The sequence below is a fragment of the Theropithecus gelada genome, chromosome 7a, assembly GCF_003255815.1.
Source record: "Theropithecus gelada isolate Dixy chromosome 7a, Tgel_1.0, whole genome shotgun sequence".
NCBI lineage: Eukaryota > Metazoa > Chordata > Mammalia > Primates > Cercopithecidae > Theropithecus > Theropithecus gelada.
Window position 1 is genome coordinate 34,305,717 of NC_037674.1, and position 14,691 is coordinate 34,320,407.

The 14,691-nt window shown below is 42.3% G+C and overlaps 1 protein-coding gene across 6 annotated transcripts in view; it reads left to right on the top strand.

Annotated features, from left to right (window-relative positions):
- Window positions 1-1,072: 1,072 nt before the first annotated feature.
- RNF111 (ring finger protein 111) overlaps window positions 1,073-14,691 on the top strand; it is a 115,518-nt gene continuing 101,899 nt past the window's right edge. For 2 of the 6 annotated variants that reach the window (XM_025390560.1, XM_025390562.1), the window contains exon 1: window positions 1,151-1,536. The gene's annotated coding sequence lies outside the window, so the exon portion shown is untranslated. Of the gene's footprint in view, window positions 1,537-1,612; window positions 1,873-14,691 lie in introns of those variants that run through there. The other 4 variants (XM_025390559.1, XM_025390563.1, XM_025390558.1 and 1 more) reach the window with 4 other exon arrangements.

Here is a 14,691-nt window from a genome sequence, read left to right on the forward strand (position 1 = left end):
CTTTTTTTTTTTTTTTTCTTGGAGAGGGAGTCTCCCTCTGTCACCCGGGCTGGAGTGCAAGGCTTGATCGTGGCTCACTGCAACCTCCACCATCCTGGATCAAGCGATTCTCCTGCCTCAGCCTCCCAAGTAGCTGGGATTACAGGCGCGCGCCACCACACCGGGCTAATTTTTGTATTTTTAGCGGAGAAGGAGTTTCACCATGTTGGCCAGGCTGGTCTTGAACTCGTGACCTCAGGTAATCCACCCGCTTCGGCCTTCCAAAGTGCTGGGATTACAGGCATGAGCCACCGCGCCTGGCCAAAATCATTTGTTTGCTGAACGATGTGAAGAATATGAGTGAACAAAAAAAGTACTGAAAAAGATGAGTTGATGGCAAAGAGAGGGAATTAATGTTTAGTGCACACTTAAGTGGCGAGTAATGTTCAGAGCATTATATAAACTGTCTCATTTAATCTAACAAGAACCTTTTGAGGTCAATACGTTTTCCCAATTTATAGAGGAGGAAACTAAGATTTATAAGGATCTCATGAATCAGAGAACTCTTAAGTGGCATCACTGGACTTTCGAAAGGAAGTCTGCCTGATGGACTCTAAGGCTCATCCTCTCTCTATCCTCCTAATGCATATAATGACGCATTTGTTATCTACTGACTTTTATAAAATAAACAAGGAGGCTTATGCGATTGTACAGCCCGAGTTCGCAGGAGGTATCTGTTACCACTTTTGATCTGATTCCAGAAGCATTAACAGTGAGGTGCCCTGATCTTTATGTAATTAGCGCATATGATATGGGTATCATTTGTTGTGAAAGACACTAACTCATGATGTTTCTGTTTACGTGTATCTGTAAATATAGTAATTTCTGTAGTTGGTTAATTTTTGGTTACGAAAAAATGAACCAAGATGTAGTCAAGATTTGGCTTAAATGTTGAACGTATAATTACCAAAGAAAATTAAATAATGAGCTTTGTGACACCTTTCAGTTTCGCCAACAGACTGATAAAACCAGTACAAAGGGGGAGGGCCGGGACCGAGGGGGCGGGACGGTGAGAAACGGGAATCGAGCAAGCGCAGAAACAAACAGATGTTAATGGAGGCGTGAAGGCTACTGCGCTCTCACTTTCCGAACTGTCGTAAAGGCCCCTAGTGTCGTGCTCTCCTCGGTAGGGGAGGAATTGGTTAGGCGGCGGCGGCGGCGGTAGGGGAGCAGCGGCAGTGGCGGCGACGGCGAGGAGGTGTTGGGTCTGCGCAGCGTAGAAACGCCCGCAGCTTCAGAGAAGGAGTTCTTGTGGGACCAAATTAGGCATTCTGAACCCACGCCGGCTTAGCTGGGCCGAGTCCAGGCGCTGCCGCACGTACAGTTTTGGTGGCGGTGACAGACACTGCTCTTGACTCTAGGGGCCTGTTAGGCCGACGTCTGAGGCGCAGATCGCTGGCTCTCGACGCATTACTCTTTACGCCTTACATTTCTGTCTTCCTTCCTGGGTCAGTGATTCCCGGACCCTGGAAGAGAAGAGGGTGGCTAATGATTAAGGTGAGGGGAACAGGGGGGAGGGGATCCATTGGAGGCCGCGCGTGCGCGCAACGGGGGAGGGGCCGGCCTGGAGGGGAGAAAGAGGAAGGGCTGCGGCCGCGGAAGGCTGGGGTCGGCGACCGGCCGGTTATCTCTGGCTCAGTGGTGATTTAGGGTCTGGGTCTCCGCAGACGATTTGTGTTTGGGCAAGGCTTTCGTCTACCGACACACCCACAGCCTACAGTGAGGAAGTGTGGGTGAGGGGATTTCTCTCCCTCTTCCGACTCTCCCTAGAGTCTCAGGATGGGGGCTGAGGACCGAGGCGTAGGAGTGAGATTTGACAATGGAGTGATGAAGGTAACCCGGACCCGGGGAGTTGGAGGGCGCTAAGTCAGCCCTGACGGCTAGGGAGCCGCCTGCTGCTGCTGTGATCAAGGAAACGTAGTCCGCGGAACAGCTGAAATACAGACGCGTCTGATTTTGTATGGAGTTGGCTTGTTGGTCATTTAAAAAGAAGCTGAATGTTTTTACTATTGTCCTTAGATAATTTATCAGAGACAGTGTCAGTGCTGTAGTGGGAATATCTGTTCAGTGCAGCAGAAATAGATTTGTCACAACAGTTCTTAAATAGGTTATAGTAGATGTTTACAGAGGGTATTTCTCAACCCAAGTGTAAGTTTTGATTATTCAAAAAATACCAGGAAGTATAGGGTATTCATTTAATTTGTTCATGTGTATAGTGTGGGGTGACTCCATTGTATTGTTGTAAGCTTTCCTGTTTTTTGATTTATGTGCGGCATTAATTTAGAATTCTCTTGAATGGTAGGATGCCAACTGACATAGACTACGTTTTGTAGGAGTTCCTGTAGCTTTTGAACCTGACAATCTAAACTTTATTTCATTTGGTATTTTATTTATAATTTTCTTGTTTTAGGGGCCTCTTCAACTAAAAAGAACAAACTGGGAAAAGATAAGCTAAGGTTCCATTTCCTTTCGCATTTTTGTTTTTTTGTGTGTGTGTGTGATGCTTGTAAATGCTTGAATGTGATTTTGAGATTACCATACACAAGTTCTGTAACACTGGACTTAGCTTTATTACAGTAAAGATACACCTTTTGATCGTTTGTTACTGTATGTATTTTTGTAAAAATCTTCATGTCAATATAAGCCACATTGTTTCACCCTAGTCTGGTTATGTTTGTGAGGTAAAACAGATGGATAAGAAGGAGGTCCTTTTACTTTTAAAATAATTTTAAGTTGATTTTTTTTAAAAGCCTTGATTTATCTTATTTTGGACACTTTCTTGCCATTTAACCTTGGACAAATGACTTTATCATCTCTCACCTGCTCATTTGTTTGTGACCAAAGATTCACAATAGTATTCTAAGAATTGATGAGGGTGTTTGTAAATTGGTCTAAATAATATTATAGGAAAAAGTAGGAAGAGTGAGTCTCCCCTTGTTTGTCACGAGTGCTATATCATGTGCAGATCCTTCTGTCACTTTTTAACTTTTGTTTGGTGTCTGTTGGCCACATGTTTGCTAGTTATTTCACCTGACATAGAATTGGTTTTTAAAGAAAGATATAAACAAAGTGACTCCATTTTGGTGAAAAATGCATTACAAAAGAGGTTACACCTTAACGAATTTCACTGTGGTACTCCGTTTCTACAGATTATTGAGAGAGAGCTATTCTGATGTTTAAGAGAACAGCACCTTGCTTGTATAAAGCTAAGGTATAGTCATTTAGCAGATACTCCTAGTTATTTTACTTTAAAATAAAAAATATAAAAGAAACTAATTGAATCAAACCGTTTAGATTTTTAGATGCTTTTGTTGTTGTTGTTGTTGTAGTTTAAAGAGGGGTTTCTGTATTATGCTTTACTTGAGGCATACTTATGTGCCCTTCTTTTGCCTTTTTCTCCCCTTTTGGGCTAAGACTTCAGTAGGAAATAAAAGAGACTATCTGAAAAATGATAGAAGTTAAAATATGTTATAACCTGACATTAACATTCTATGGGTAACATCTTATGAAATAATATAGGACTAGAGACAGAATATCTAGATTTTAGATCTATCTTTGCTTGCTATACATTAGATCTCCGAGTTTATTGTTAACCCTCCTTGGGCTTCAGGTCTCTCTGTTTAAGTGAGAATTGTAGAATAGATAACTGGTTTTCTCTAGGTCCCAAATCTAACGGTTTGTATATCTAGTTAGATTTTTGGTATTCGTTGTTTTATTCGTCGTAATCAAATCCCCGGAAAGAAATGCTATACAGAAAGCATCAATTTCCTCATGAAATGTGTGTGTGTAAAACCTATGATGAAACTGAGGGCCAGGTGTGGTGGCTGACCCCTGTAATCCCAGCACTTTGGGAGGCCAAGGCGAGTGGATCACTTGAGGTCAGGAGTTCGAGACCACACTGGCCAAAATGGTGAAACCCCATCTCTACTGAAAATACGAAAAATTAGCCAAGCTTAGTGGTGTGTGCCTGTAGTTCCAGCTGCTTGGGAAGCTGAGGCAGGAGAATGGCTTAAACCTGGGAGGCGGAGGTTGCAGTAAGCTGAGATCGTGCCACTCACTGCACTCCAGCTTGGGCAACAGGGCGAGGCTGTTTTTCAAAACAAACAAACAAACAAACAATGATTGTTGTTCCACATATTATTGTTATTGTTGTCCCATTGTAGATATTAATTACTCAAGCTTTAATAGCTTTCAGATGGTACTAAAAATGAAATTTTTTATTTCTCCTGGTAACATTTTAAAAATCATCCTGAATAATTTGTTTTTCTTTCAGAAACCTGTAATTATTGTTCAGTAAAAGTCCACAATTACATTTGAATGTCTTAAACCTCTGTTTGCTTCTTTCCTACATCCTACAGATTCTTGGTAACAGCTGGCTCAGGTTTCTACAGGTACTCAATTTATGTCATTACATGAGGAGTGAATTACAAATGTTTAAAGACAAATATTTAGCTGAGGCTGGGGGCGCTTGCTCACGCCTGTAATCCCAGCACTTTGGGAAGCCGAGGCGGGTGGATCATGAGGTCGGGGTTCAAGACCAGCCAGGCCAACGTGGTGAAACCCTGTCTCTACTAAAAAAAAATACAAAAATTAGCCGGGCATGGTGGTGGCACGTGCCTGTAATCCCAGCTGCTGGAGAGGCTAAGGCAGAATTGTTTGAACCCGGGAGATGGAGGTTTCAGTGTGCTGAGATCATGCCACTGCACTCCAATCTGGGCAACAGAGCAAGACTCTGTCTCAAAAAAAAACCACAAAACAACAAAAAAGTCTCCAAATACTTAGCTGAGCTTACATTTTAAAGAGCAGTGCTGCATTATTATATAGATACATTTATTGAATGTCTCATGTTCTAGGCACAGTCACTGTTCTTCAGTGAAGGCACTCTGCCTTCATGGAGCTGACATTCTGTTGTGTGTGGGGGAACATAATAAACAGAATGGTTTCAGGTAGTGGTGAGTGCCGTGAAGAAAATAGGACCATGTGATATGGCATGGATGGAAATGGTTTTACTATAGATTGAGTGGTTAGGGAGGGCCTTTTTAGAGGTGGTAATTTGACCTGTGACTGCAATTACTAGAAAAAATCCGCCATAGTGACGATTTGGAGGAAGACTGTTGCAGATAGCAGGAATAGCAAATGCATTAGATGAAGTTTGATTCTAGAGAATCTACAAATGTAAATTAATTATTTGGTTTGTCTGTTAAGCTTTTCATATTTGCTGCCAGATGATGCAGACAGATTTAAATTATTTTATGTGTAGTAACCAAATATAATATGTTGGTGGTGTTTAAACCCTGACTCAAACCAATTGTAGAAAGTCATTTTTGAAACACTGGGGGAAATCTGAATATGGATGGGTATTAGATGATATCAAGGAGTTATTGTAACTTTGTTAGGGATGATAATGGCCTTATGTTCATGTAAGAAAATGCCCACTTTTTATTAGTGATAGAGACTGAAGAATTAGGGAGAAAACTTGCAAATGTCTGGTATTTTATTTTATTTTATTTTATTTTATTTTGAGATGGAGTTTCCCTCTTGTTGCCCAAGCTGCAACAAGTGGTGTGATCTCGGCTCACTGCAGCCTCCACCTCCCGGATTCAAGCAATTCTACTGCCTCAGGCTCCCGAGTAGCTGGAATTACAGGAGCGCGCCACCACGCCTGGTGACTTTTTATATTTTTTTTTTTTTTTTTTTTTTTTTTTTTTTTTTTTTTTTTTTTTTTTGAGGCGGAGTCTTGCTCTGCCGCCCAGGCTGGAGTACAGTGGCCGGATCTCAGCTCACTGCAAGCTCCGCCTCCCGGGTTCACTCCATTCTCCTGCCTCAGCCTCCCGAGTAGCTGGGACTACAGGCGCCTGCCACCTCGCCCGGCTAGTTTTTTGTATTTTTAGTAGAGACGGGGTTTCACCGTGTTAGCCAGGATGGTCTCGATCTCCTGACCTCGTGATCCGCCCATCTCGGCCTCCCAAAGTGCTGGGATTACAGGCTTGAGCCACCGCGCCCGGCCGACTTTTTATATTTTTAGTAGAAACAGATTTTCACCATGGTAGCCAGGCTGGTCTTGAACTCCTGATCTCAGGTGATCCAGCCGTCTTGGCCTCCCAAAGTGCTGGGAAAGGCGTGAGCCACCGTGCCCAGAGATGTCTGTTATTTTAAACAGATACCAGATAAAAACCAAAAAAAGCAGTGGAGGGAGATGAGATAGATGAAGCAGGTCAGGCACAATCTGGATAATTGTTGGGTTGTGGTGATGGGTACGTGGATATTAATATTGTTCTCTGCTTTTGTGAGATTTGAAAATGTTCATATTTTAAAATATATTTTTTTTGGCTGGGCCCAGTGGCTCGTGCCTGTAATCCCAGCACTTTGGGAGGCTCAGGAAGGTGGATTGCTTGAGCCCAGGAGTTTGAGACCAGCCAGGGCAACGTGATGAAATTCTGTCTGTACCAAAAAATTACAAAAATTAGACAGGCATAATGGCATATGCCTGTAGTCCCAGCTACTCGGGAGGCTGAGGTGAGAGGATGGCTTGAGCCCAGGAGGCAGAGGTTGCCATGAGCTGAGATTGTGCCACTGTACTCCAGCTACTTGGGAGGCTGAGGTGAGAAGATGGCTTGAACCCAGGAGGCAGAGGTTGCCATGAGCTGAGATTGTGCCACTGCACTCCAGCTACTTGGGAGGCTGAGGTGAGAGGATGGCTTGAACCCAGGAGGCAGAGGTTGTAGTGAGTCGAGATTGTGCCACTGCACTCCAGCCTGGGTGACAAAGCCAGCAGACCCTATCTCAAATGAGTAAATGAAATACAATAAAATAATATTTTTTTTGAAAAATGTTCATTCATATTTAGGCTGGACATGGTGGTACACACACCTGTAATCCTAGCACTTTGGGAGGCTGAGGCAGGCGGCTCACCTAAGGTCAGGAATTTGAGACCAGACTGCCCAACATGGCAAAATCCTGTCTCTACCAAAAAATACAAAAAGTAGGTGGGCATGGTGGCGGGTGCTTGTAATCCCAGCTACTCGGGATGTTGAGGCAGGAGAATGACTTGAATCCAAGAGGCAGAGGTTGCAGTGAGCCAAGATTGCGCCACTACACTCCAGTCTGGGTAACAGAGTAAGATTCCATTTCAAGAAGAAAAAGAAAATGTTCAATCATATTTAAAAATGTCTTAAAACAATTTGTAAAAGTGGCCAGGTGAAATGGCTCACGCCTGTAATCCCGGCACTTTGGGAGGCCGAGGTGGGTGGATCGAGACCAGCCTGGCCAACATGGTGAAACCTTGTCTCTACTAAAAACACAAAAATAAAAATAAAAATACAAATACAAAAATTAGCTGGACGTAGTGGTGGGTGCCTATAATCGCAGCTACTTGTGAGGCTGAGACAGGAGAATCGCTTGAACCCAGGAGGTGGAGATTGCAGTGAGCTGAGATTGTGCCACTGCACTCCAACCTGGGTGACAGAGTGAGACTCTGTCTCAAAAAAATTTGTAAAAGTACCATATTTAATTGTCTCTTCCCTTCCCAGTTTCTTTTCATTTTGATAAAATACAGTATTTTGTTTCTATTTGTAAATGTTCAGTATTTATTCAACAAACAGGAGTGTTGTATTTCAGGCACTGTGGCAGTGCTTGAGTTACAACAAAGGGCAGGCTCTTAGCACCTGTCTGTAAGGGGCTTATGGCTTGCTGGTGGAAAGGAGAATTCAGCAGTGTGGATTGTGTTAACATGGAAAAGATTTCTGTATTTTCCTGAGGGCATACAGGATTAGCATCTTAGTTTAGTATGTATGTGATTGGATTCTTAAAAAATATTTTTCCTTCTCTACAGAATACAAAACTTAAGAAATTCTATATATGGCTAGGTGTCAAATCTGAATCAATGTTGTAGTCATTTTCCTTATTCATATATACTATAGGGCACTCGAATAAATTACTTATTTTATTATCTTTTGACATCCCAATTTGTTGTTACTTTAATTAATTATTTTTTTTTTTTTGGACAGAGTCTCACTCTGTGGCCCAGGCTGGCGTGCAGTGGCACCATCTTGACTCATTGTTACCTCCACCTCCCAGGTTAAAGTGATTCTCCTGACTCAGCCTTCCAAGTAGCTGGAATTAGAGGTGCACGCCACCACGCCCAGCTTATATTTTATATTTTTGGTAAAGACGGGGTTTCACTATGTTGGCCAGGCTGGTCTTACACTCCTGACCTCAAGTGATCTGCCCGCCTCGGCCTCCTAAAGTTCTGGGATTAGAGTCGTGAGCCACCATGCCCGGCTACTTAAATTTTTTATTTTGACATAATTTCAAACTTACAGAAAGATTTAAAAAATAGTACTGAGAACTCCTGAATACCCATTATTCAGATTCACCAATTTTTAATGTTGTCATACTTGCCTTCTTATTTTCTCTTTTTTTTTTTTTTTTTGAGATGGAGTCTTGCTGTGTTGCCCAGGCTGGAGTGCAGTGGTGCGATCTCGGCTTGCTGTAACCTCTGTCTCCCAGGTTCAAGCGATTCTCCTGCCTCAGCCTCCTAAGTAACTGAGATTACAGGTGCCCGCCACCACGCCCAGCTAATTTTTGTATTTTAGTTAGAGACGAGGTTTCACCATCTTGGCCAGGCTGGTCTCAAATCCCTGACCTCAAGTGATCAGCCTACTTCAGCCTCCCAAAGTGCTGGGACTATAGGCATGAACCACTGTGCCTGGCCCCTTACTCTCTTTTGAATCATTTAAAAGTAAATTGCTTACATTATGCCCATTATATTACATTATGCCTATTTGTTTCTAAATATTCACTGTGTATTGTGTTCTTTTGCATTATCACTGCACCAGTTACCAAATTCAGGAAATTTAACTTTGATAATATTAATCTACAGCTCATTTTCCAGTTTTGTCAAATTGTCCCAATAATAGCATTTATCCCTTTACAGCATTTTCCTCATAGGACCCAGTTCAAGATCACAAAATGCATTTAGTTTTCATATCTCTTTAGTCTCCTGTAATGTGAAACAGTGTACCTAATAAGCAATCTGTGGGGATAACTTTGAGATAGTGCAGATACTCTGCTCCTCATCAGATCATCCTGTTCCTCACCACTCCCCACATCCCCCAAGGCCCATGTAGCATCTATTGATGTTTCTTGCGTATACTCATCTTTACTCTGATGGTTGGAAAGGGTTTATTTTGTAAGTCATCCATTTTCTTCACTAATGGACATTCTTTTATAAGGAAGAGACATTCTTTTATCTGATTAATATAGAATCTTGTGTTCCCTGTTTTATTCAGTGGGTTATAACCCATTATTACTTTTATTTTGATGTTCAAATTGTCCCAGATTTGTCCATTAGGAGCCTTTCCACGTGGGCTCCTGTAGCTTTTTAACTTGTCCTCTTTTTTGTTTTTGAGACAGAGTCTCACTCTGTCGCCCCAGGCCGGAATGCAGTGGCACGATCCCTGCTCACTGCAACCTCCGCCTTCCAGGTTCAAGCAATTCTCTGCCTCAGCCTCCCAAGTAGCTGGGATTATAGGCATCCGCCACCACCCCTGGCTAAGTTTTGTATTTTCTTTTTTTTTTTTTTTTTGAAACAAAGTCTGGCTCTGTTGCGCAGGCTGGAGTGCAGTGGCGCGATCGCGGCTCACTGCAAGCTCCGCCTCCCGGGCCCACGCCATTCTCCTGCCTCAGCCTCCCGAGTAGCTGTGACCACAGGTGCCCGCCACCGCGCCTGGCTAATTTTTTTTTTTTTTTTTTGTATTTTTAGTAGAGACGGGGTTTCACTGTGTTAGCCAGGATGGTCTCGATCTCCTGACCTTGTGATCCGCCCGCCTCAGCCTCCCAAAGTGCTGGGATTACAGGCGTGAGCCACCGCGCCCGGCTTAATTTTTGTATTTTTAGTAGAGGTGGGGTTTCACCATCTTGGCTTGGCTGGTCTTGAACTCCTGACCTCGTTATCCCCCTGCCTTGGCCTCCCAAAGTGCTGGGATTTCAGGCATGAGCCTCCATGCCCAGCCTTTGTTTTGTTTTTTTTTTTTTTTTTTAAGTATTTCCTGTGTTTCTGGCACAGCAAGATGTTGCAAGCGCATCTTCTTTCTTTCCTGTGTCAGTCTTGGAATGAGCCATTTTCCATGGAACCCCGGTTCCTTTTAGTGGGCAATCCAATTTGCTGTTGTGTTATTTATATACAGGAAGAAACTCTTTTTTCCTGCATCAGGACATCGCTAGGAAACTAAATTTAAATTAGATTTTTGGTAGTAGGTTTATATTTCTTTGAAGATTTTATGAAATAATCACCTCAGATTCAGCAGTTTATTCTCATAAAGCAATTTTTTTCTTGTTTTGTTTTTCAAATACATGATGAGTTATATTCTGATACGTTCTTTTTTTTTTTTTTTTTTTTTTTGAGATGGAGTCTCGATCCGCGCCCAGGCTGGAGTGCAGTGGCGCGATCTCGGCTTACTGCAAGCTCCGCCGCCCGGGTTCACGCCATTCTCCTGCCTCAGCCTCCCGAGTAGCTGGGACTACAGGCGCCCGCCACTATGCCCGGCTAATTTTTTTGTACTTTTAGTAGAGACGGGGTTTCACTGTGTTAGCCAGGATGGTCTTGATCTCCTGACCTTGTGATCCGCCCGCCTCGGCCTCCCAAAGTGCTGGGATTACAGGCGTGAGCCACCGTGCCCGGCCCTGATACGTTCTTAATTGTGATCATGTGAAATGAAGAAAAAAAGATTGTGTGTGTGTGTTTAGTCACTTAACTGTTTATTAAAAAACTAAAGTTTATACTTTTAACTGTTTTTAACTAAGTCATCAGACATTCTAATCTGAAGAAAACTGTTGCTTTTCGATGAAGTTTAAAGTGAATTTTAAAAATTGGGCTGGGTGTGGTAGCTCACACCTGTAATCCCAGCACTTTGGGAGGCCGAGGCAGATGGATTACTTGAGGCCAGGAGTTCAAGATTAGCCTGGCCAACCTGGTTAAACCCCGCCTCTACTAAAAAATACAAAAAAAGTAGCCAAGCGGGGTGATGCATGCCTATAATCCCAGCTACTCAGGTGGCTGGGGCAGGAGAATCGCTTGAACCTGGGAGGTGGAGGTTGCAGTAAGCGGAGATCGCGCCACTGTACTCCAGCCTGGGCAACAGAGCAAGACTCTGTCTTAAAAATAAATATATAAGTAAATAAATAAAGTTATAAAACAGAATTTCTGTATGTGATTGAAAACTCACCAGTACATTCTTTTTTTTTCCCCCTGGGCAGTTACTGTTACATCTTGGTATATTTCATAGCCGGTTTCTCACCTGTGTATGGATATTTGCTTTATTTACTTATTCAACCTAACTTAATATGTGTTTTTTCAAAGTAGTATTTTGAATATTTTAAATTTTCAACTAATTAATATCTGTACATGGTTTTAAAAGTCAATTTCAAAAGACTTATAATGAAGGCCGGGCGCGGTGGCTCAAGCCTGTAATCCCAGCACTTTGGGAGGCTAAGGCAAGCGCATCACAAGGTCAAGAGATCAAGACCATCCTGGCCAACATGATGAAACCCCATCTCTACTAAAAATACAAAATTAGCAGGGCGTGGTGGCACATGCCTGTAATCCCAGCTACTCGGGAGGCTGAGGCAGGAGGATGGCTTGAACCCAGAAGGCAGAGGTTGCAGTGAGCCGAGATTGCACCACTGCACTCCAGCCTGGTGACAGTGTGAAACTGTTTCAAAAAAAGAAAGAAAAAAAAAATTGTTAATTTATTAATGTTGATTCTTGAGCACATGTGTGTTTTATATTCCATGTGACAAAATGGGAAGTTTTGTTGTTTTTTTTTTTTAAGTTCAGGGCTGTAAGTGCAGGTTTGTTACATAGGTAAACTTGTGTTATAGGTTTTGTTGTACAGATTATTTCACCACCCAGGTATTAAGCCTAGTACCCACTAGTTATTTTTCCTTATCCTCTCCCTCCTCCCACCCTCCACCCTCTGAAAGATTCCAGTGAGTGTTCTTCCCTTTGGTGTGTCTGTATGTTCTTGGGAAGGTTGTTACAGGGTCTTCCACTGCATACCAAAGTATGATGCTTATTTTGAGAAAAGAACTTGTTTGATTTAGTTATAAGCTGGATTAGCAAACTAGTCGCTTGTTTCATGGAACACATTTTTACTTGAAAGAAGCTAACTGTATTTATGTGAACTTGGATATTTTTACATATTTTCTCAAAAATAAATGAAGTGAGCCTTTCACTTCATGAAAAACAAATGACAGAATTTATTGCCAAGATAAAATTCAGACTTTCAAGCAAAAATTAGAATTGTGGAAAACTCCTATCAGTCACTGTAATTTTGGCAGTTTCTCAGGACTTTGCAATGAGCTTGGGTGTGTTATTAACAAATGATTTTTTTTTTTTAACTGTTACTTAATGAAATGTGTCATGTTTGAAAGAGGTACATAACTTGGTGAAACAATATTTTTCAGATGACCATGATGTTACAAAGTCATGTCTGGGTGAAAGGTCTATGTAAAGTACAGTATCGAACAGTTGATTTTTCACTGAGATAGTACGAGGTTTCACTGATATGGTTTCAGATTCCACATTGCAATTAAGTTCAAGCTGCCTTTGTAAAGTACTGGGGTAGTATCAAAGAGGAATAGCACCCACACTTACCTGAAAAGGTTTTTAAAAATACTACTCCCTTTTTCAACTACATATTTGTGTGAAACTGGATTTTTTCATAATTTAACCAGAACAGCATATCATGATAGATTGAATACAGATGGAAATGTGACAATCCAGCTTTCTTCTGTTAAGCTAGCCATTAGAGAGATTTGCAAAAAATGTGTAGTATTACCACTCATTAAATTTTTGAAAATATTTTAATAAAAGTTACTTTTATTAGATATAGTGGGTTTGTAGTGGTTTTGTTTTGTTTTTTTGTTTTTTTGTTTTATTTTTTGAGATGGAGTCACACTGTCACCCAGGCTGGAGTGCAGTGGTGCAATCTCAGTTCACTGCAACCTCGGCCTCCCAGGTTCAAGCGATTCTGCTACCTCAGCCTCCTGAGTAGCTGGGATTACAGGCATGCACCACCGTACCCGGCTAATTTTTGTATTTTTAGTAGAGACGGGGTTTCACTATGTTGCCCAGGCTGGTCTTGAACTCCTGACCTCAAGTGATCCACCCACCTCAGCCTCCTCAAGTGCTGGGATTACAGGTGTGAGCCACCACATCTGGCCTATTACTGCAGTTTTAAAATAATACATTTTAAAGCATTTATGAGTTTTACTTTCTAATAGGGTAAGCGTATTAGTTTATTCTCACACTGCTATAAATACCTGAGACTAGGTAATTTATAAAGAAAAGGGGTTTAATTGGCTGAAGGTTCCATAGGCTGTATAGGAAGCGTGGCAGCATCTGCTTCTGGGGAGACCTCAGGGAGCTTTTACTCATGGTAGAGGGCAAAGCAAGAGTAGGTGTCTTACATGGTGGGAGCAGGAGAGAAGGGGGAGGTGCCACATAATTTTAAACAACCAGATCTCATGAGAAGTCCATAATGAGAACAGCACCAAAGGGATGGTGTGAACCATTAGAAACTGCCCCGATAATCCAGTCACCTCCCAGCAGGCCCCACCTCCAACACTGGGAATTACACTTTGACCTGAGATTTGGGTGAGGACACAGATCCAGACCATATCAGTAAGCGTCAATAGATATAAAAGCTTTTTCAGATCTTCCAATGATTTTTGTTTCCTTTTTTTTTTTTTAGTCAGGGTCTCTCTCTCATACCCAGGCTAGAGTGCAGTGGTGAGATCTTAGTTCACTACATTCTTTGCCTCCTGGGCTCAGGCAGTCCTCCCACCTAAGCCTCCGAAGTAGCTGGGACTACAAGCATGTACCACCACACTTGGCTCATTTTTCTATTTTTAGTAGAGACAGGTTTCACCATGTTGTCCAGGCTGGTCTCAAACTCCTGGGCCCAAGCAATCCACAGTGCCTGGCCAATTTTTAAGATTATGAAGGTCCTCAGGAACGGGTGCGGTGGCTCACATCTGTAATCCCAGCACTTTGGGAGGCCGAGGCAGGTGGATCACCTGAGGTCAGGAGTTCGAGACCAACCTGGCCAACATGGGGAAACCCTGTCTCTACTAAAAATACAAAACAGCCGGGTGTGGTGGCGGGCACCTATAATCCCAGCTATTCGGGGAGGCTGAGGCATGACAATTGCTTGAACTGGGAGGCAGATGTTTCAGTGAGCTAGATCGCACCACTCCACTCCAGCCTGGGTGGCAGAGCCGAACTCTGTCTCAAAAAAAAAAAAAAAAAAAAGATAACTGCTGCTCCAGAAATTAACCAGTTTTTGATGAGCCCGCTATTCTCCTTTCACACCATCTTTCAGTTATGTCAGGATTTTTGATTATTTTAAACAACAATTCAGCAAATGCCTATTGAAAGCCAAATATGTGTTCTAAGCTTTTGGGCATATAGTAGTGATCAAAACAAAATCTCTGCTCTGGTGAGGAAACAAATTTTGTGGATGGTGATTATGGAAATAAGTGACCTGGAAAAGGAAGATAGAGGGTTGAGTTAACTTTATATATATATATATATATATATATATATTTTTTTTTTTTTTTTTTTTTGTTGAGACGGAGTCTCGCTCTGTC